Below are 20,717 nucleotides of genomic sequence, written 5' to 3'. Positions count from 1 at the left end.
TAAGACCGTTGACCCTGTTGAAGGTATAAATGTGGGGACTTCTACGCGGAGAGAGGCAGATCTGCACACACAGGGCAGAGCGTCACCAGAACCCACACGTGACACGAGAGGCCATCCATGAAGGAAAAGATGGGCTCGCAATCTGAGTTTAATATAAAAGGTGGGGACAGGTACAGAAATCTGTCTTTCCTTTTCCATGACTGAATTCAGCTTAGTTTGGCAGCTCCCATTTCCAGTTAGGAGTTGTTCTTATTTTCTAGGGCTGGAAAGTAGGTGGCATTACAGAAATTTACTGTCTGATAGCTCTGGAGGCTAGAAGTCTGAAATCAAAGGTCGGCAGGGGCATGCTCTCTGTTAAGAATCTAGGGGAGAATCTGTTCCAGGCCTTTCTCTGAGCTTCCAGTGGCTGCCTGCAGTCTTGGCATTCCTTAGCCTGTAGCTACACCACTCCAACCTCTGCCTGTCGTGATATGGCCTTCTCCCCGTAGGTCTCTGTCTTCTCTTCTTATAAGGACACCAGTCGTGTTGGATTAGAGCCCTCCCTAATGACCCCATCTGAACTCCATTGCATCTGAAAAGACCCTACCTATTTCCAAATAAGCTTACGTTCACTGGTACGGGGGTTAGGATTCAACATATATTTTGAGGAGACACAATTCAAATCTTTCTTGGAAAGCTTCTAAGTTCCCAGTTCTTTCATCGAAGCTTTGTGTGAAAGCCTGGCCCAGCGGGTTCCCAACCTGAGAACCAAAACATTCTTCTACTACGACATGTTCACAACATAGTGTGATATTGAGAGCTAGAAGCCATTGCATCTTCCATTTGCTCAAACGTCACGTATGCATTTATTCCTTCATTCATCAAGTAAAAACTGTGCCAGGCACAGCACAGTCCCTGGAAGTATAAAGGACGTGGCTCCTGCCTTAGAGAAAGTTGCAGCCTAGACTATGATGAGTCTGAGGCTAACCGCACTCCAGACCCTTGGGGAGCTGGGGGAGGCGGGCAGCTAAGCCTAATACTTTGCAACCTCTCATCCAAGAAGAAAGCAAACGAGCTCCGCCTGGGGGTTCAGAGTCATCCCTTCTCCACCAGCCTGATGGCTTTTGGACAGAGACAGACCTGGCTTGATGTCCAAGTAGCACGTCTCTATCTGAAGGTGGGTTTGAGTCACCATGAGAAAGGACATGGGGATACTTGGTAAAATATCACCTTACATCAGAACCCCAATCAAAGGGAAAACGGAAATTATGTTGCATTTCAAAGCTTAATCCTGCCATACAATCTCCATCACCACACATTCTTTGGGTTTTCTTACTTCACACAGCTTTGTTTCCTGATTACTCCAAAAAATACACAGACATTATTTAAGGGAAAGGAACAAATATGGCTGTTGAATACAGAGGTTGTGGAAAGACAGTGACATTCGTAGAGAATATTCAAGATAATCAGAGGACAAGCAAACAGCCTGCATTTAGCTTTTCCGCTCACGTCCTTGCTAAAGAGATACATTTGGATAGGGTACCATCAAGTGCCAGTCAAAATAAATACATGGGCTCTATTATGTGACAGCTGTCCTCACTTGCACGGTCAATCATCAACTGAGGGGAATGTTTGTATTACTTACAGCATAAGCTCATTAAGATCAGGAGCTTTGGAATCAAACGGAGCCGATGGGAATCTTGCTTCCATTACTTTCTAGCCGTTGACTTTGGGCAAATTTCTTCATCTTCTTCCGGCCTCAGTTCCTCATGAGTCCAGTGAGGACAGTCCACCCCTACACCTGGGTTGTGATGAAAAGTGTGGTGTTTAGCGCATTTTCCTGCCTGTGACAGGTACACATTTATTCTATGTTAACACCATTACAGTTTAAATATCAAATCTTCCAAAATTATACTTGGTGTTTGTGGGGACAGAATCCCAGAGAGCAGTTTCCAGGCTCTCGGCCTCACATGGAAAGGTGCTGGCTCGGTTATTAGATGGCCATCAGCTGTAATCAGATGGTCATCCACTGTGTCTGGGTGGCCACCAACTGTAACCAGTTAGCCATTGACCACTAATATAGCTGCTGTGGCTACGTTAGGGGGTTGGTGGGTTGGGAGAGAAGCGGGCGGCAGATTGCGGTTAGCAAGTGCCATTAGCAAGTGGATTGTGGATCGCAGATCGTGTTGATCCTACTTCCTGTGTCTCGCCTGGCCGCCAGAGAGACTGGGGTGCAGGAAGACCCCTCGCTGGGGTACTGGCAGATGTCTGCTTTTGTGTCTCGACTAGCTGCCATCGAGAATATAGTGGTATGACTCCCCTACCTGTGGTTCCATGGGTGTTCCTGTTTGGCCTCACCATATCCTGCGTTCTCGTGCGGGGAGCGGGAGCTGAGACCCCACATGACACATGGCGCAGCCTCCACATCTCCTGCATTCACCTACCAGGAGCAGGAGCTGAGTCTCTGCATGACAGTGTTCTATGTAACTTATGATATATGTGGAATTTTGAGACTCCTCAAGGGTTTTGAAGGAGGTGATTTTTCAATGTAAAAATAAACTGGCCTGGACCAGCTGTTAAAAATTGCCCTGCCCAGGTCTGCGTGTTGGAGTTCCCGAATTTCTCTATGGAAGTGCAAGACAGTCGTAAGAATTGAATGCAACTCTGCCTCGAATACCAAGGTATCTCCCCCACACACACGTTGTCATGCTTTCTCCAGAAGTCTAATTTTACTTTCTTTGGGACATTTCCTCGATTATAAGAAATTAGCCATTTACCAGGTATAAGAATGCATCAGAAAAGAGAAGTCAGGATTTCCATTTCACAGGAAATTTACTTAAAGGTCTGAAATCAGAAACAGGAAATGTGAGTAATAATGAGCGGCCAGGAGTGCCGTGAGTACACTCTCGTGCGGCCGGCACGCTGTTTCCACACCCAGGGAGGCTCAAAGCTACACTGTGTTCCTGCAGTGGTGTTTTTTCCTCACAGACACAACAGTTGGTTTTATGAAGTAATTATTAGTTCACATTTCTGCCGACCTTCTGGGAAAAATGCTTCTAGCTGCTCCCGCTGGACAGGACACTTTCCCTCCTCTCGTGGTCACAGGTGGCTTACTTAGCTCGCCATTAAACTTTCACTGCAAATTCTTTGGGTGTTACTTTACACAGTGAAGTGGAAGCAATGTTTCAAGTTGTTTTAACACAGATGAGATTCTCTGTGATGGGGGAATGCTTGTGGAAGGTCTTTCTAAACACGTAAGGATGAGGGATGGTATCAAATGCTTGCCCATCTCACAGCTGAGGACCGGGAGAGGAGCCTTCCAACACTCACTCATGGCCTCTTCGTACAAAACAAGGGCAGACTCTGTTGATGTCCTCTCTGGGGGACGTAATGTTCCATCAATGACTTTATAAATGAATGAATGACTTAAAGATGGTGAACTCAATCACTGTTTATCAGAAGAAAGAAGGACATGCTTCAATAGAAGGAGGAAGATAAGAGAAAATAATTAGAATTAGTCTGAAGGCATAATTTACTCAGGACATGTTTCTGTTGTCCAAATTCTGCTTGTTCTTTCTCTCTTCCTTTCATCTCCTCATGGCCAATGTTTGAGCAGCACGTGGAGGGTGACGTGGACAGGAAAAGATAAAATGACTGGCAACCCATTGCAGGTATCGGCATAGTGTGTCTATGTCAAATAAAAGGGTATTTAAAGATCATTAAGTCCAGCCCCTCACTTTGCAGATAAGGAAAGTGAGAAATCAAATGACTAGATTAAGGTCCTTGGCAGTTGAATAGAAGCTATATCATATCACTATTTATTGATTTTGGGGGAGAGGCTGTGTGATGCCAAGTAAAACTTATCATAGACCTGCCTGATATCAGCTCCCCACCCCCAAACACTGGATTGGGGTTTGTTTTGATTGATTGTTTTTGCACTGGTTTTGACAAGAACAACGCTAAAATAACGTTCTTAAATTTATTTTGCATAAAAATGACTGGGGCGTTTCCATTAGAAATGCATATTTTTGACCTCAACTCCTGACCCACCTGGAGTGAGGCTAAAGAATTTGAACTTTTATAAACATGAACAGGAGATTTGGAGGCAGAAACTGTCTGCCCAGAAACAAACACTGTCCTGAAGTGCCTTAGCTTAGCCCAACACCCACCTCCTGGCAACACGGGTGGAAAGCTCCACTGACTGACTTACCGAGTTTTTGAAATGAACTTTGACGTGCAGAGGTAACGTGTGTATTGTACTTTGAAGAAATCTGCTATTATCATCACTACTTGAACTATGTCTTCAATTACATATAGTTGTACGCTGGTGACAAGTGCTGTATTCAAAAATCACTTGTTTTACTTAACTATTTGACACTTTGTGAAAGCCAAGTTCTTTTCTCAAGACCAAGATTAACGCCATGCTCCTCACATGATGGAAAGACCAAGGGGCACAACAAAGATTTGAGATGCTCCATGAGGAAAGGATCCAGAGTGGTCTAGTTTTGCTCACAGTTGCATCCCTAGCAAGCACCCCATGCTTTGCACATAGTAGGTGCATGACAATATGTGTTTATAAATGAATCCATCACTCAGGAATAGGAGAGAGTATGAACACTCGGATAATGCTATATGAGTAAACACCAAACACTTGTAATTACAAAAGTGATGAATCCTTTATTAGGAAAACGATCATTAATATGTTTAACAATGATCGAGTACGTATGAGTCTTGAAGGAAATGGAAGGCAAGAAATCCAATGCTTGGGAGGAAACTTGACCTTTCTTCCTAGGATTAGCTTATGTTTCTGATTCCTTAAATTTTCCATTTATCCAAACTACAGGTTTCTGCAAGGCTCGGTGTATTTTAATTAAACTCTGGGGATGAACACAGACTTTCCAAACTTCCTACAGTTGGTACCATTATGCTGCAAAGCAGGTTTTAAAGAAAACAGTGAGGAGGGGGCAATGTTTACCAACTCCTACGTTTGTATTACCCTCTCACAAAACAGAGCCACAGAATAATGGTGTGGAGAATTGTCCTCAGTGCCTAGATGGCACTTAACAATGGTCATTTCCTTGCCTTCCAGGACTGGCACTTTGTTCTTTAGTTGTCTGTTTTGTGTCCACAAAGGAAAGTTCTGTTTGTGTGACTCAGGCTATGAAAACGTTTAACTTAGCAACCACCCTGGGTATTCCCCACACAGGCCGCAGCAGAAGTCCAGGAGAAGTATGGCAGCCACCACTTGTATCCCTGCCCCAGTGCTGTCTGTAATGGTCCCAGGGGGCCCCTGCCAACAGCCACAGTGGAAGGTGGAGGCTGGAAGGCAAAGCTGTCTCCTGAACTAAACTCTGCTCTGAGAGGGGCTTATGAAACTGGACAGGACAGACTCTCTTTCTCTCTCACTCTCTCCGTGGGTCTCATGTAAAACTAAAAGAATAAAAAAATCTCCAAGAAACATTCAACGCACAGAGATCCTGGGGACAGCATTAGTTTTTTCCCAAGTCTGCACTCTCTCCATCTCAACCCCTTGCTTTCAGTGTAAGAAACATAGGTAGTTATGAAAACATAAAGAAACAAAGAGAAAAATACAATAACTAATCCTCATAGGGTAGCTGCCATTACACTTTAAGTTGAAAAAGCTCATAGGATGGAACCTGTATCATCTGTGCAAATTACGCGCGTGTCACCCACAGTACCAGGTAGTATCCTTAGCCATTGCGTGACGCCCAAAGAGCCTGGGAAGATAATGTTGGTTCAGGCCATTGAGTCGTAATATACGTGAAGTACATGCCATAAGTGACTTTTGGACTATGAACACAATTATGGCATTCACCGAGTCTGCCAGCTCTATCATATAAGTCAGAAAAAAAATATGTAGTTTAAATATTAATTCAATTTCTTGGACAATCCCCTCCTAAAGTGGGCCAAGAAATTAATGTTCAGTCTGCACCCATTTCTTTAACAAAGAAGAGAGTGTTTCAGCCAAGGGGTCTCGAAGGCTATTCATCCTGGTAACGGCTTAGTCCCCAAGGATACACCTGAGAACCGATGGCTCCATTCCAGCCACATGGCCCCAGACCTGCAGTCCAGGAAGTGAGCTGCTAGCTTTATTTTAGTCCTCTGCTTTCAAATCCCCAGGTCAGCATTTGCTGGTGAGTTTTAAAGGGGAATTCAGGATTTGCAAACAGCTCCAGGCTACTTCCATTTCAGTGTTGCAAAGTCATTCTGTTGCTGAGTGTCCATCATCTGGAACCATCCTCGACATCCTGGCTCTGCCACCTGTGAATAGGTGCACTGCTGTGTGGTAGGTGAAGGCCAAGTGCTCAGTCCAGAAAACTGTCATCTGAATGATTCACGTGCATGTCCTGGGCCCCATCGGCCATTAAAGAGATGGATGCCTTGCTAATAAATGTCGCATTCGTCAACATTAATTTAAGGTAATCCGAGTTGGCAGTCAGAAGCGTACTTTTCAATAAGCAGCCAACTCCCCTTCTATTAAGTCTTTAGGAGAATATATTATCAGCTTCTGGGAAATACCATTTGCAAGAAGCTGAGCTGGAATAGGTTTAGGAACTTAGCAGTGTAAGCTGCCTGCCCCAAACACACTCCATCCACATGTCCACAGGTGGTCAGCAAGTCAGAAGTCAGAGCTTCCGAGGCCACCACGGCTGTCTCTGCCCGACTGCCACCACAGAGCAGGCTCAGGACGCCCCATCGATTGTGCCATCCTGGAACGAGGACTGAGAAGCGCCGCAGTGACAAAGGACGGAGTCTATGCTCAGAGAAGGACATAAAATGGAGAAGACACCTGGACCGTGAGCTCTTGGAGACCCTAAGTCAGGTGACAAGATAAGATGGCACCCACGAAAGTGTAAAACAGTGCTGAGCAGCAGGTGACCGTCTCCCAAGATGGGACAGGCCCGTTAGCAGGGCGAGGTCAGCATGGTGGAGGGAACAGGGAAGGTGATGTGGAGCTGAGCCAGAGGCCCAGGGCCTGCACAGGGGGAGGAGCGGGGTCCCCAGTGAGGTGTCAGGAGGAACGGACCCTTGACGGAGAGGTCACGTTAGGACATGCAGTGCCTGGAAGGTCAAGCTGGGAGCTGGCCTGTCCCCTCCTAGGCAACACAGGACATCAAAGGTTTCTGAAGAAGGGACAAAAACCAATGTTTATATGTACAAAGACGAATACAGAGTCTGTGCTAGCTGAAAGCGAAACAGCTTGGCCGCAGATATGCCATTAAGACATGTCGTCTTCACCTAGGTCCGTGGTTTGACATGTCGGTGTATGTGCCCAGGTATACTCAAGGCGATCCACTGGGATGTGAGAAGGAAATACCGGAATTCTTATGTGTATTTACTTTTAAAGTTCTCATCTTTCTGAGTATATGTTTGATGTATTTGAAATGAACATACTAGTTTAATAGAAAATGTATTTGTTAGGGACTGAATTGTGCCCCCACCCCCAATTTATATATATATAGAAGCTCTCACCCTTAATGTGGCAGTATTTGAAGATGAAGCCTTAAGGAGATAATAAAGGTTAATTAGGGCCACAAGTGTGGGGCCTTCTTTTAATAGATCTGGTGTCCTTATAAAAAGAATAGACACGAGATTATCTCCACACCTCTCTCTCTCTCTCTCTCTCCATATGCACACAGAAGACACCATATGAGGACACCATGAGAAGGTGGCCGTTGACAAGCCAGGAAGAGAGCTCCCACCAGATATCAACCCTGATCTTGGACTTGTGGCCTCCAGAATTGTGAGAAAATAAATCTCTGTTCTTTAAGCCACCCCGTCTGTGTCAACACTAGCAGACTAACACAGTATATAATACATAAACAATCAAAAATTGGAAAAGTAAATTACATCTCAATTTTTTTAAACTTTAAAAATTGAGGAGTGTATGCAAACACATTTTGTTAATGTACATGATCAAAAGAGTTTTGGGGGACATGCTCTAGGTGCTAGGGGCCTAAATTGAGACGGTAGTGAGTATTAAGAGCTACTCCAAAGGACAAGTAGAAATTCAGTGAGCCCCTTGGTATAGGAAATGAAAGAACAAGAAGGAGGAAGACGATCTCTCAGTCTTTCCGTCTGGGAGATGGGGAGAGAGAGCTCTGTGCCCTTCAGAGACAAGAATGGCAAGAGTTGTTCCCACAAGGAGGGTCAGAGAACCTCAAAGACCACAGGACTGATGCCCTGCAAAGGAAAAAGAGAAATTGCCAGAGAGGTGAAAGGAAATGGGAATTTCAGGGCCACAGAGGTCAAGGGAGGAGAGACCTTCGAGGGGGACAGGGTGGACAGCAGTATCAGGGAGGTCAAGTGGAATGACCCCGAGAGATGCCTCTTGGAATTCCAGGAGGAGGTCACTGAACTGTTTAAAAAGTGACTTCAGTGGAGGGCAGAGGGGAGAAGCTGGATGTGGACAGTAGGGGGGCAAGAAAGGATGGAGGGAGAGGAAATGAAGGCAGCAGGTTACGTTTAGACTTCAACTATGAAAACAACAGTGTCAAAGTGTGAACTGTAGGGGGTGGGAGGGTGTAACATGGAGGCTTTTCCCGTCATCTCAGACCCCAGAGGAATTCCCTACTACTAATTAAACACTGTTAAGTGGTGACTGGGGCTGAGGATGTGAGACTTGGGGTCAGGGGGTGGCAAGGCAACAGCAAGGTGTTCAGCCCTGTCCCAGAACCTTCCAGACAGCTCCAGTTTTGTGAGTTTGTGTGTGTGACAGAATATAAGGTAGCACTAATTGTGTATAGCCAGAGGGACACACAATTCTCAAACCTATGTGCTGATCAGAAGTCTGGAAGTTTCTTCCAAATTTCACATCTTATTTGATAGTTTAGTGTGAGAAGATCTGAGCAGAAATAAAGAGAAGGAAGGGGCTGGCACTCATTTGGGCATCAGCATCCAAGTCTCATCTACCAGCCGTCACACACGGCATCACTGAGATGAGAGCCGCGAGGGGTGATGAGGTCCTTTCCACTCTTCTGATGGATCTCGGGACACCCAGGAGACACCATCTCAGTATTTTGGCTTTTCCCTGGTGTAAAATTGTTTACTACCCATTTCACAAGTGTGCAGATAAATTCACAGTCACATGTGAGAACAAAACAATGCTTATAAAATTCTTTGAGGTCCCAGCGATGAAAGGGGCTATTTCAGGGCAGAATATTACCAGTCAATGATGGAGCACACTAACCCAACCAGGTTCTCCCAGAGAATACAGTCTGCCCATCCTGGAACTAAGCTGAGTACTTTGGGAAGCTGCATTAAACATTTTAAATGAAAAGCGATAATCGCTGATAATATTTCAGTAGCTGATCTTTCTCTTTCTGGATTTATCTGACTAGCTCACATCCTTGGACATTCGTGGACTTCAGACAGGATATCAACATCGGCTGCATAGAATCACTGGTTCTCAGGGCTGGAAGGCTCCCGTGGTCCAGCCAGTCCTTTGCTCACTAAATTCCGTGTGATGTCCACACCAATGGCCGCCCCGCCCATGCTTGGTTTCTCCAGCAGGCAGTCATGACCCCCATTCTCACTTTATTCTGTCTAATGATAACCTTCCCAGTTCTTTTGTTGTTGTTTTTTAAACATCTTTTGCATCTTTCCAAGCCAAGGCCCACTTTAGGCTTCTGCTATCCTTCAATCCTTCATCTCCTCTCATGTTCATCCTTGTTATTCACTCCTCTCCTTCTGTATTTTTGCTCATCCTTTTAAAATCTGATCCCACTGGCAAGGCCCCAGATTTTCTGCAATAATGACTTAAAGCATTTGTACCAATGGGTACACAGTCACCCAATGTTTTTGTGCAGTGACTTGCTTTAGATCGAAACCGACATGGTTCGTATATATCCTCAGAGTAGTTCGACGGCCCCTGCGTATTAGGCTGAAGAGGTCCCCATTAGACCAATGGAAACTGATGTCACAAATCAGGCCCTGGCTCAGCTCATAATGAACTCCTAGTCCCAGTGAGCACAACTGGTGAGAAAGGAGTCATGGTGGGGCTCAGGGCTGGCGCCCTACCCAGGTCTCAGCTCTCTCCTGCCCAGGTGGTCCCAGGGACTTGTCAGTGCCATTGCTTAAGAGAGGGAGGGGCAGAGGGTGGAGGGCGCAGAAGAGTCACTGCACAGAGTTCCAGAAAAACAGGTCACAGCAGCATCCATAAGAAGGGCAGCCATCTCAGGCTGGAGCAACGCCGGGAGAAAAGACAATGACAGAAGAAAGATAGGAGCCAAGAGGCATAGGGCCTCATGGAAATACATTCTGGCTAAGGGAGGAAGGGCGGGGAAGTGCAAAGAGAAAGGAGAGGACACTCAGAAATTACTCAAGGTGTGACGCTGGACAGTCTCTTCCCATACACGGACGCTCCATGTGGACATCCAGTGCATGTTTGAGGAAAGCCTTTTGCAAACCCTTAAGTGTATGTGTATGCTTGGGGGTGGGGGGCTGTAGGCAAGTGCGTGCGTGTGTGTGTGTGTGTGTGTGTGTGTGTGTGTGTGTGCGTGTGTGTGTGTGTAAGGTGGAGCTGCCTGGCAGGCAGGGTGGGGCTGGCACTTACTTGCTTATTCTCCCTTGGCTCAGATATTCAGGTAAGGGGAATAGTACAGGTGGGGCTGGAGTAGGGCATGTACCCAATGCAAAGGTAGGGTCTACCCCAGGGCACACTCCTGAAATCCCATTCAGAGTTCAAAGAGGTAACAAAAGGTGTGTGTACCCCCAGGGTGAGTTTGATGCACATGAAAATATATGCTCACATGTTTACCCTCTAGAATTTCCCAGTGCAAATTAGGAGGCTGGTCCTAATAACTTGGCAATAAAAACATCAAATGTTTGGGCTACGTTCTCTCAGCAGGCATGGGAAAATGGTTTATTTTGGATCCATGGGCAGCCATTAATACAATGAGGAAGTAAAAGAGGAGGAACCATCCAAATGAAAGTTTCAAGTTCACAGCGAGTTTTTCCTCTTGTCCAAACACAACAGTCTTGTGAATGCCAGACCATGGGCGCAGGCTGTGAAATTCCACAGAAATGGAATTTTCTTGATGTGAGATCTTCCTGTGGGAGCCTCAGTTCACAGAGGTTTTCACCCCAAATTTATTGTGGAGGGTCACGTAGGAAGCAGCTGAGGAGAGCGCTTGAAACGAGAGCATTTCACAGAAAGAGTGTAAAACTGGGCATCTCACCTCGCCTGAAACCAGTCCTTTTATAGGAATTTGACAGAGAGAACTAACTCTTCATGAAGACCATTTTCATATTAACCAGGTATTTAAGTTTAATGTTCATATAAAAATTCGATGGATTATTTACCAATAACAAGAAGCTCAATAGGCAAATTAGTAGGAAAAAAGGGACACCCTTCTCAACCTACCTCAAAGATCAACCTGTTTGGGGGAAAGTAGTTATATTTTTTCTACTCTAAAGATTACTTTGAATAATCGTATACGATTTCAGAAGAATCGTTTGGAGTTGTTGCTAACAAAATGGCTCAAGAAACACAGTGCTATGTATGCTTCAAGCTGACAGAAAGTGACTAAGCGACAGATCAGATGCGTCTGCACTGATGGCTCTCTTCTCTGGGTCCCCCTGTACTTACTCTGCCTTGGCCAATGACACCCACGTCATAATTAGAGTTTTTGTACCTGGCTACACTTCACCGCCAACCTGCCACTTCCCTGGGAAGGTCTTGAAGGAAAGGGCCTACCCTCTTCAAGCCAGGCCACTGTCTTGAAGGCAGCAGGTATTCCATAAACATCTGGCCAGGTGTGGGAAATGTGGTTAGATGTGGGTTTTGGGGTCAGGATATACAGGGCTTTGGAAACTGGACAGAAGAACCTACCCATTATCTGCCAGAGGAGCCACTTAAGGTTTCTGAGTGGAGGTTGACAGGAAAATTGTCCTCAGTCCAGCAGGGGGCCCCAGAGTGTGCCTCCAGAATGGAAGCTGTTGCCGGCCGGTGACAAGCATAGAGGCAAGTCTAAAAGGTTCTGAAAGAAAAGCAAAACCAGGTGACACTTTCAAGGGATGGAGGACATGCAAGTGTCCAAGCTGGCTCTAGTTTACGAGATCAGGTGACTGAGAAAGAGATGCCCTCCTGACAGACACTGGGGAGGGGAGGTGGGGAAATAAAGTCAGTGCTGGTCACACTGCGTTTGAAGACAGATCCCCAAGTCAAAATGTCCAGATGGCAATTATGACTCAGAAGGAGTCGGGGCTAGAGATTCAAATCCAGAAGTCACCCTCGCAGTGACTTCTCTGAAAAGAGAAAATGTATCACTGGAAGAACAGGGGAGAGGTCCTGGGCACGTCCCCGAATCTGCTTGTTGGGGTTGGGGCAAGAGGGCCCAGCCAAGGGCACGTGGAAGAGTCTGCCCAGGAACTGAGGGAAGCAGGCCAGGCTCTGCCAGGTGAGCAGGAGGGACAGCTCCCTGCAGAGGGGCGGGGGCGGGGATCGGGCAGTGGGACAGAAGCAGGGACAGCTTTGGGAGGAAGGAAAAGAACGAGGCCTGAGGAAAGACATGGCGCTTTCTGAAAGGCAGTCACTCATGTCCAGTGACATAACACTTCAGTAGAGCGGTGGGAAACAGGCCAGGCTGCAGAGTACAAATGAAGAAGAGAAAATGTGAAGAGCTGGCAGCCCTGGCTGTGCACTGCACTTGAGGAGCCCGTTGGGGAGCTACCAGACGGAGCAGGGGTAAGGAAGGTTGTAGGGACTCTCACTCCTGGGCATGTGCGGCAAAACGCCGGAAGTGAACCATGCACCCCAACTCTCTTCTCCAGGGGACAGGTCCGTATGTTACACATCTGAATGGCCCAGATTTCTGGGTATGTGGTTCCTCTATATCCAAAGCCCCTCTGAGCCGAGAGAGAGAGGCTGACCGTGACGGCACCTGCAGCCTGGTGAGCACGCGGAGAGGCAGCAGGGCACCAGGCCGGGCACCGAGCATTTCTAGGAACTCCGAGCCCTGGTGCTGATGTCAAGGCAGTAGCTCCAGGAAGCCCTGAGCCTGGGCCACTCGTGCTGCCGTGGGGCTATGTACAGAGAGCAGATGGCCCGTAGGCTCCCAGGGCAGTGCCCACAGTGGCCACATCACAGGAATAGGCAGCGAGCGCCTCGTTCTGCCCCACACACGGACCGCCACTTTGGGTTGTCACAACTGCGTCCAGTTAGAGGACACTGAGGTCCAGGGACGCCAGCACATCCCTCACACTGGGGAGGACGTCACAGGCATCCCCCACGCGTGGTTCACCTGGCATGGACGCCGGAGAGCTGCAGCGATGGGAGGTGCTAGAGTCTGGATGTCCTCGTCCCCCCCCAAATTCTTATGTTGAAGCCTAACCCCTAAGGCGATGGTATGAGGCGGTGAAGCCCTTGGGGGTGACTGGGTCATGAGGGTGGAGCCCTCACGAATGGGAGCAGTGCTCTGATAAGAAACCCCTCCCCGAGAGCTCCCTTCCCCTTCCACATGTGAAGACACAGAGAGAAGGTGCTATCTGTGAGGAAGTGGCTCGCACCAGACACCGAATCCGCCAGTGACATCATCTTGGACTTCTTAGAACCGTGAGAAATGAGTGTTTGTTGCTTTTATTAGGTTGGTGCAAAAGTAACTACGGTTGTTGCAATTATTTTTAACCTTTTAAACCACAATTACTTTTGCACCAACCTAATAAGCCACTAGGTTGATGGTATTTTTGTGACAGCAGCCCAAACGGACTCAGACAGGCCTTAAAGGAAACTGTAATGTAGCTAGAGCTTTGGAAGCCCCCAAAAGGCCTACGAGTCTAGAAGCACCTGGGATGCCTTCCTGGCCAGGCAATGGATTCTATTTAATGAAGAATAATGGTAGAAACCCATAAGATTTCATGAAATATTATTTTTACATTCAACTTTCTTCAGCAAAGGCTCTAAAATTGCCAGAAAATATCCATTCCCTACAAATCATTGTAGCAACTGGCATATCTCTGATCTTCAAGGGGAAAATGTGCAGCTTGAACTTAGATCTTTAGGGTGATGAGCATTAAAAACAGACACTGAGACAGCTCTTGCCACGTGCTTAGCACTGTCAGTAGTGCTTCCTTCACTTTAATTCACTTAACACCCCTAAACCCCTGCCACGTAGATACTTTTATTACTTCCATCTTATAGCGGAGGAAAGAGAAGAGGAGATCGGCTCCACGGTAACAGAACCGGGATCTGACTCAGGTAGAAAGGATACAGGTTTGTGCCCTTGACCCCTGGACTATACTGGGCTATACCAAGCATGAGGAAGTCCATGACCTAGAGGCTGCCCAGTCCAGCGGGAGGGAGAGAAAAGTAAACATGCAACAGGGAGACGATGAAGTGAGTGTAGGACAGAGGTGTGTGCTAGGCCTGCGAGCACGTGGGGGAGGCCTGCAGCCCAGTACAGTGGGCCCAGAACAGCTGCTCGGAGGGGTTGGCGCGTGAGTGAGTCTCACACAGTAGAGAGGGCAAGAAGGGGCTGGAGACCACGCCGGACAGAGAACAGGAGAAGCAAAGACACAGAGGAAGCCAACACATGATGGGTCCAAGGCTGAGGAGGGGGTTGGAAGGGGACACACAGCCCTTGAAAGCTAGTCTGGGAGGCTGGATTTTAATCCCAAGGGAGATGGGGAGCCATCCAGTGGCATCCCCAGGGGAGTGCCAAGACCGGCCATGCATCCTCTTTTACATGGAAAGGGGTAGAAGATGGACAGGACATGAGCAACAGGGAACAAATTGATTTAGAAAAAGACCGTTTCTGACACTAATGCCTTTTTTTCTCTATACCAGCACTGATGCTACATACAGCCTCTGCCCTGTAGGGAAGCGGAATATATGTTCATTTTGAAAACAACAAAGGTAAGGGAGTTCTTTTTGAAAGTTTGTGGCAGGAGCTTAGCCTTTCAAATGGAACCACTTATTCTCTGATTTTCTTTTCCATCCGAATCTCCGCAGGGGGCAGTGGTGAGGGGGAGCAGATGAAAAGCTTCTGATTGTGTAGTGGGGGCCAGAAAACTGCACTGACAACCTCTCCACACCAAGCATTGCACTTCCCCTAGACATCTGAAAAAAACTCTTGCACTCATTGCCAAGGTGGTTATAGAGGGAGGCGCTCCTAATTACCCTGCTAACCTCGGGACAGCCTGCTCACTGAGAGCTTGTGAAGACGTGCAGGTACCAGCTGCGAGCAAATGGAATGCACGACTGACCTTGAATGTGATCCAGACAGCTGGAAAGGAAAGACTTCAGATTCTGCCAGACTTAGAGGCTCCAGGATCTTCTGCGTCCTTCTGTCCTAGAAGAAAACAACAAGTGGGCTCATGAAATTACTCACATGTGAATTATCAATTCACACCCCGTTAAATGCAAAGCTCACATGCTATGGACAAGCTGATGTACAATTCAGAACAATCTACTGCGATGATTCATGTAAAAGCTTCACTTTTGAGGCTTAATTGATACACAGAACCTGACTTCACTTTGGCTCTCAGGTCAGCACAAGCATCATTGCATGTAGTGTTTCTATGTGACAGTCGCAAGAAGCAGCTATACAGAGAAAAGGTTTCAGGCACTCTCTGTGACTCAGACTCTGCAGCTGAGATATGTTTCCACTGGAAGGTGATCTCCTCTTAGGTTAATACGTTCCCGCTAATGTAAAACGAAGGACTCTGAGTTCATGTTTGGGAATCACAGGATTTTGGAGACGGCTGGGAGTCTCCTGTCCATAGATGACGAAATGAGATCTGGAGAGGCGGCCCCACCCACAATCTAGCGGCCCAGTTACTGGTACAATCAGTTCACCCACCAGTGCTCTTTCAGAAACAATAGCTCTCATGAAGACTTTTGATTCACAAAACACTCTAAATTTCATGTTGATTTTAAACGTATTCTATCATCTTTTAAAATGTGGAAGTAAGTCTCATTTTTTGCAAAGAAATTCTAATAATCAGCTCAAATCTCCACTTTCCATGGAGAAATGAGCCCCACCAGGGTGTCACGAAAGGGATTGCCCCCATGACCTTCCCCTACGTCAGCCTGTCTGGAAAGGGCAATGTGTCCCTGGCTCCACTGCATCTTGGAAAATCCGAATGTAACTGGAGCTGGCTGCGGCCTTACGCTAGTGGAGGTCAAACCTCTCATTACACTAAAAAAAAAAAACGGCAGTGCAGTGAGATGGTCAGTTAAAGGGAGAGCCAGATTGGGAACACCCAAGAGAAACGTATGTGCACTGAGCAGCTGTTGGCGCTAGGTCTGTTGCCTCTGCTTTGAACACGTGATCTCATTCCATTCTTACAATTGCCCACCATGCGTGCATGGGCACGGAGACCCGGCTGACTTCTCCAGTTCAACTCATATTGATCTGAGCATCTGCTGCGTCCAGGCACCAAGGTAGGTGCCAAGTATCAAAGGAGAAATGGATACTTTGCTTCCTGCCCACAGTGAGGTCAGTCAAGCAGGAATGGGGGAGGGGCCCTGTGTGGTGCAAAAAGCAGTCTGTGCCTCCTGAGACGGTCATGACATTAATTTGGTGAGTGTTGATCAGCATGACAAATACATGAATGAACAAACGAAGTAGAACAGAATAACAGAGAATGGAAAACGTCAGCGTGAATGCAGTGAAGGCAAGACAACTCACGTGGATATGGGTCAATATACCCGTATCAATCATATATACGTCTGTGTGTGCTGGTTTGCAATGTAAAATATATTTCCTTTTGTAGGTCGTGGTGAAGAAAAGTGTGACAGCTCTCGAGTTATAGAACAAAGTGACAAGGGCTCTATTAGAACTTGACACAAAATGTTGAGAGCAGGAGTGAGTGTGCTCTGCCGTTCAGTTAGCACCTAGCTCTGCAGAGTGAGCTGGGGACAATTTTGCTTTCTCACCAAGAAGAGGTCTCTTAAGGGTGGGCTGCCTACCTCTAATGCTCAGAGCTAGGAACAGCTTAAGAAGGAAATGAGGGGACTAGAGAGGGGAACGGCGGGGGCCCTTCTCCTGTAGCCTGGGAAAGAGGGTGGGGCAGCTGTGCAGTCACGAGAGGCACAATGACACCAGTTCTGTGTTTGCACGATGAAGCCAGGGTCAGCCTCGAGAACAGGAGACTAAACCTCAAGAAGATGGAAACCGAACCTAGCCCTAATTCTAGAACTGTAGGCGCTGCTGGAAGGTCTGCAAGCGCAGGCTAGGTCTGGAATGAATCCCCACCATCCCCCTGTCGAGAAAGAGTGCAGGAGAGCCTGTGGAGTCTGGAAGGCAGGAGACAGGGACACAGACGTGGGGTCCCTTCAATGATCTTCATCTTCAGAGTAGCACCTCCCATGGGATGGCAGGTTACTGCACTCTCCCTTACCAGCACAAAATCGTGATTAAAAATTCTATTCTTTTAATAAAACTGCCTTCAGACATATCCTAGACACCACGTATGAGGGTGAAGATTTGTAGCAATCCACTAGACTGCTGTGTGCAGGTATTTTCTCAAGTTCCTGAGTAAAGATTCAAGGATTCAAATCAATTTATTTGATTAATAAATAGGTGCTGTTCATCATACAAATGAAGAAGCAGGAGGAAAGAAGCTAATGATTTGCCCAGCATCACACAGTGACAGAAACAGAATAGAAAATCAGACTCTGGGACACCAGAACCGTTGCGTTTTAACGTCTAAGCTTGCTCGTGATTTTGGTTGTTGGTTTGCTTTTTCTTACAGAGCCGTAAGCTGTTTTCTGAAGTGTGTGAGCAAAATCCACAAAAATTTTAAGGCAAAAATTAAGGGGTGCCAAAAAAATGTATACAAGTGGACACTCTGGTCAACGTTGCTCAAGCAGTGGTTCGCCATAATCAGAAGTGTCTGGACGCTGATGGGAACCACTTTGAGCACCTCTTGTAATTGCAGAAGTCAAACGTGACTTGTATTCATCTTTTGTTATAGGTATATATTATTACAATTTTAACAGTTTTCCTTTCTTAAAATGTGCATACACTTTTTTGGATAAATATGTGTGTGTGTGTGTGTGTGTGTGTGTGTGTGTGTGTATATATATATATATATATATATTGCCAAAAAAGCACACACATCACAAATCAATGGTATCAAACAACATCAGCAAAACAACTTCCTCCTTTCTACTGCTAGGGTAGATTCAAAGAAGTTTTTTTGACTTCTTAGCTTTTTAAATTGTATCTATTTTTAGGTTTTACCATGTTTCAATTAAAATTAGGTGTTACCACTTTGCCTTCAGGAAAATAAAAGTCTCAAAGCTACAGCTACCATAAGAAAAGTAACTAAAGTGAATGTGTAACTGGTACTTTAAATACTTAAGTAGAACTTAAAGTATTTAAGTTAAATCTAATAGGTAAATTATAAACGGTAGAGGGAGTATCTACAGTTTTTAAAATTATTAAAAGATATATTAAATATTTTTATTGTTTTACTTTTTATTTTATTTTTATTTTTTAAGGAGGGCACAGCTCACAGTGGCCCATGCAGGGATCGAACTGGCAACCTTGGTGGTGTCAGCACCACGCTCTAACCAACTGAGCTAACCGGCCACCCCTATATTAAATAGTTTTAAATGAGTGAGATTAAACTTTCAAATCTAGAGACACACAATTGGGTGATAAAGCTCTTAAAAGTTAAACACAGGAAGTGATCGCTGTGGAAGTGCAAAGGAGGGGGTGCTCAGGGGAGAAGAGGGGGCTGTGATTGGTAGGGGGTGGGGGCACACAGACAGGGTGTCCGCTTACAGAATTCATTGGGCCTTCCCCTCGATTTGTGTGGCTTTCCATACCTATGGGGTTTGTTTTTTTCTTTTAAACTAAAGAGATTTACATAAAGAAACCATTGCTTTGAAACAGGGAACTAAGAATACAGTGATCAATTGTTACTCCCAGGTCCAGTGGGACAACAGGAATGAAAATGGCAGCCCGGTTCCCTTCACTTGCCATCCCAAAGGCTGGAGTTTGAGGGGCGACGGAAAAGGGTCTGCTATGTCAGTCACGGAGTGGTCGTAGGTAGTATCTGGCTCCTTCTGTCTAAGAATGTGTTCCAAATGGTTTTGATGGCAAATAAATCTATTATCACAACAGATGGAGGTTTTATGAACTTTGGAATTAAATTTTAAAATGTATGATTATCCAAAATGCACACGTTCTTCAGCTCTGTTTCTTGCTTTTAGGTTTTAAGTTCAGAGCAGATCAAAATTTCCTCCCCGAACAGGAATAATCAAGATAAACCCCAGGTAGATTGTACTAAACAACCCAGGGCAGGCACTCCCACTTACTGCAGACTTCCTGGGGTTGGGCTCCCCGCCAGCACTGGCAAAGGCCCCTACTGTATCTCCTGGCCTCACTCCTCAGTCGAGGGAAGAAAAAAAAAAACATACTGCAGAGGACACAAGCCGTGGTTATGCCGTTCCAGTTCTCCAGAACCTAACTTTGCTCCTTTTTCTGTAGCTGAATCAAATACTTCACCCTTTTCTGTTTATTTGCACAGAGGGCTGTTTAACAGAGGAGCATACCGAGCGAAGGGAAAGCCACAGCCATGTGGGCCAGAATGGCTTCCAATCACAACAAACACACCCAAAGAGGGAGGAAGATGGTAAGCGATATATTTCCTTTCCGACATTCTTTAAAATAAATGCACAGCCCTGGAGGAGGCAGTCTGACATGTTTCCACTAGATGAATAAGTGTGGAGAAGCACGGATCTTTGTACACTACCTGCTCTCTGCCCAGGCCCCATTCCAGACCACAGTTTGGCAACTGGGTCCCCAGGGCCTGAGTATCTGGAGACTGTCTACAACGCAGTGGTCTGCACGGCTTGGAAACCAACAAGGCTCCTTTCCTTTCCATTAGCCACTGGCAGCAGGACATGTAAGAAGATGCTTTCCTTTGTCACATTCTGCAGAGCCCCCCCGCATCCTCCGAGCCGAGTCTCAGGCCACTGAGAAATGCTGTGATGGTTTAGAAACCCAGCCACATCAGGCCACAGCTGACAGCAAGCCAAATCTACATTCTGATCCGTCACATTTTGAAGCTACATATTTCTCTGAAGCGTGCGAGCAAAATCTACATAAATTTTAAGGCAACCTAGGACTGTTGTGAGTCTAGACTATAATGGGCTGTGTTTTCTTCCTCCGCTTCTGTGAGCTCATCCCCTCTAATGGCTGAATCCACGTGTCACTCACTCTGCATTCCTCACTTTGAACAAGACGCAGAAACACCGAGTACTACGACACATTACACACGAGGAAGCCTTAAAACATAACCCCCAAAAAAGAGCTGGATTTTCCCGTTGCTGTCAGAAGGGAGCATAAGAGCATAATCTCTCACGTCCTGTAAAAGGAAAAAACAAAAACAAAAAAAAAAGCTTTTCTCGTTTTCAACATGAAAAGACATCCCTGACCCAACACACATCTAACAGTAATGACCTGGCCATAGCAGGGCTCCTGTCAGAGGATTAAACCTTGCACGTCTATCAAGCTCCCATCCTAAACGCCTTCATTTGTTGTTAAAACCAGTCTATCAATATGTGGAGCTGAGGGACAAGAAGGACACACAGTAGCTTTATGGGGTGACCTGCTGCTACTGCTATTAGTGCTGCCCTCTAGAGTTGTGCTGTGTACAAGCTGTGAGACCACACGTGGCAGCCTGATTATACTTGGAACATCAGAATATACTCTTTACTTGTGTATTTGCATATAATGTATATTATAAAAGCAACATGTACA

At 46.2% G+C, this 20,717-nt stretch overlaps 1 non-coding gene across 1 annotated transcript; it reads right to left on the bottom strand.

Moving 5' to 3' along the window:
- Positions 1-18,465: 18,465 nt before the first annotated feature.
- On the bottom strand, positions 18,466-18,539 carry TRNAV-GAC (transfer RNA valine (anticodon GAC)). The gene has a single exon. It is a non-coding gene; the product is annotated as a tRNA-Val (tRNA).
- Positions 18,540-20,717: the final 2,178 nt, after the last annotated feature.

The sequence above is a fragment of the Rhinolophus sinicus genome, linkage group LG05 (genome assembly GCF_036562045.2).
Source record: "Rhinolophus sinicus isolate RSC01 linkage group LG05, ASM3656204v1, whole genome shotgun sequence".
NCBI lineage: Eukaryota > Metazoa > Chordata > Mammalia > Chiroptera > Rhinolophidae > Rhinolophus > Rhinolophus sinicus.
This window is presented reverse-complemented; position numbering and strand designations above follow the sequence as displayed.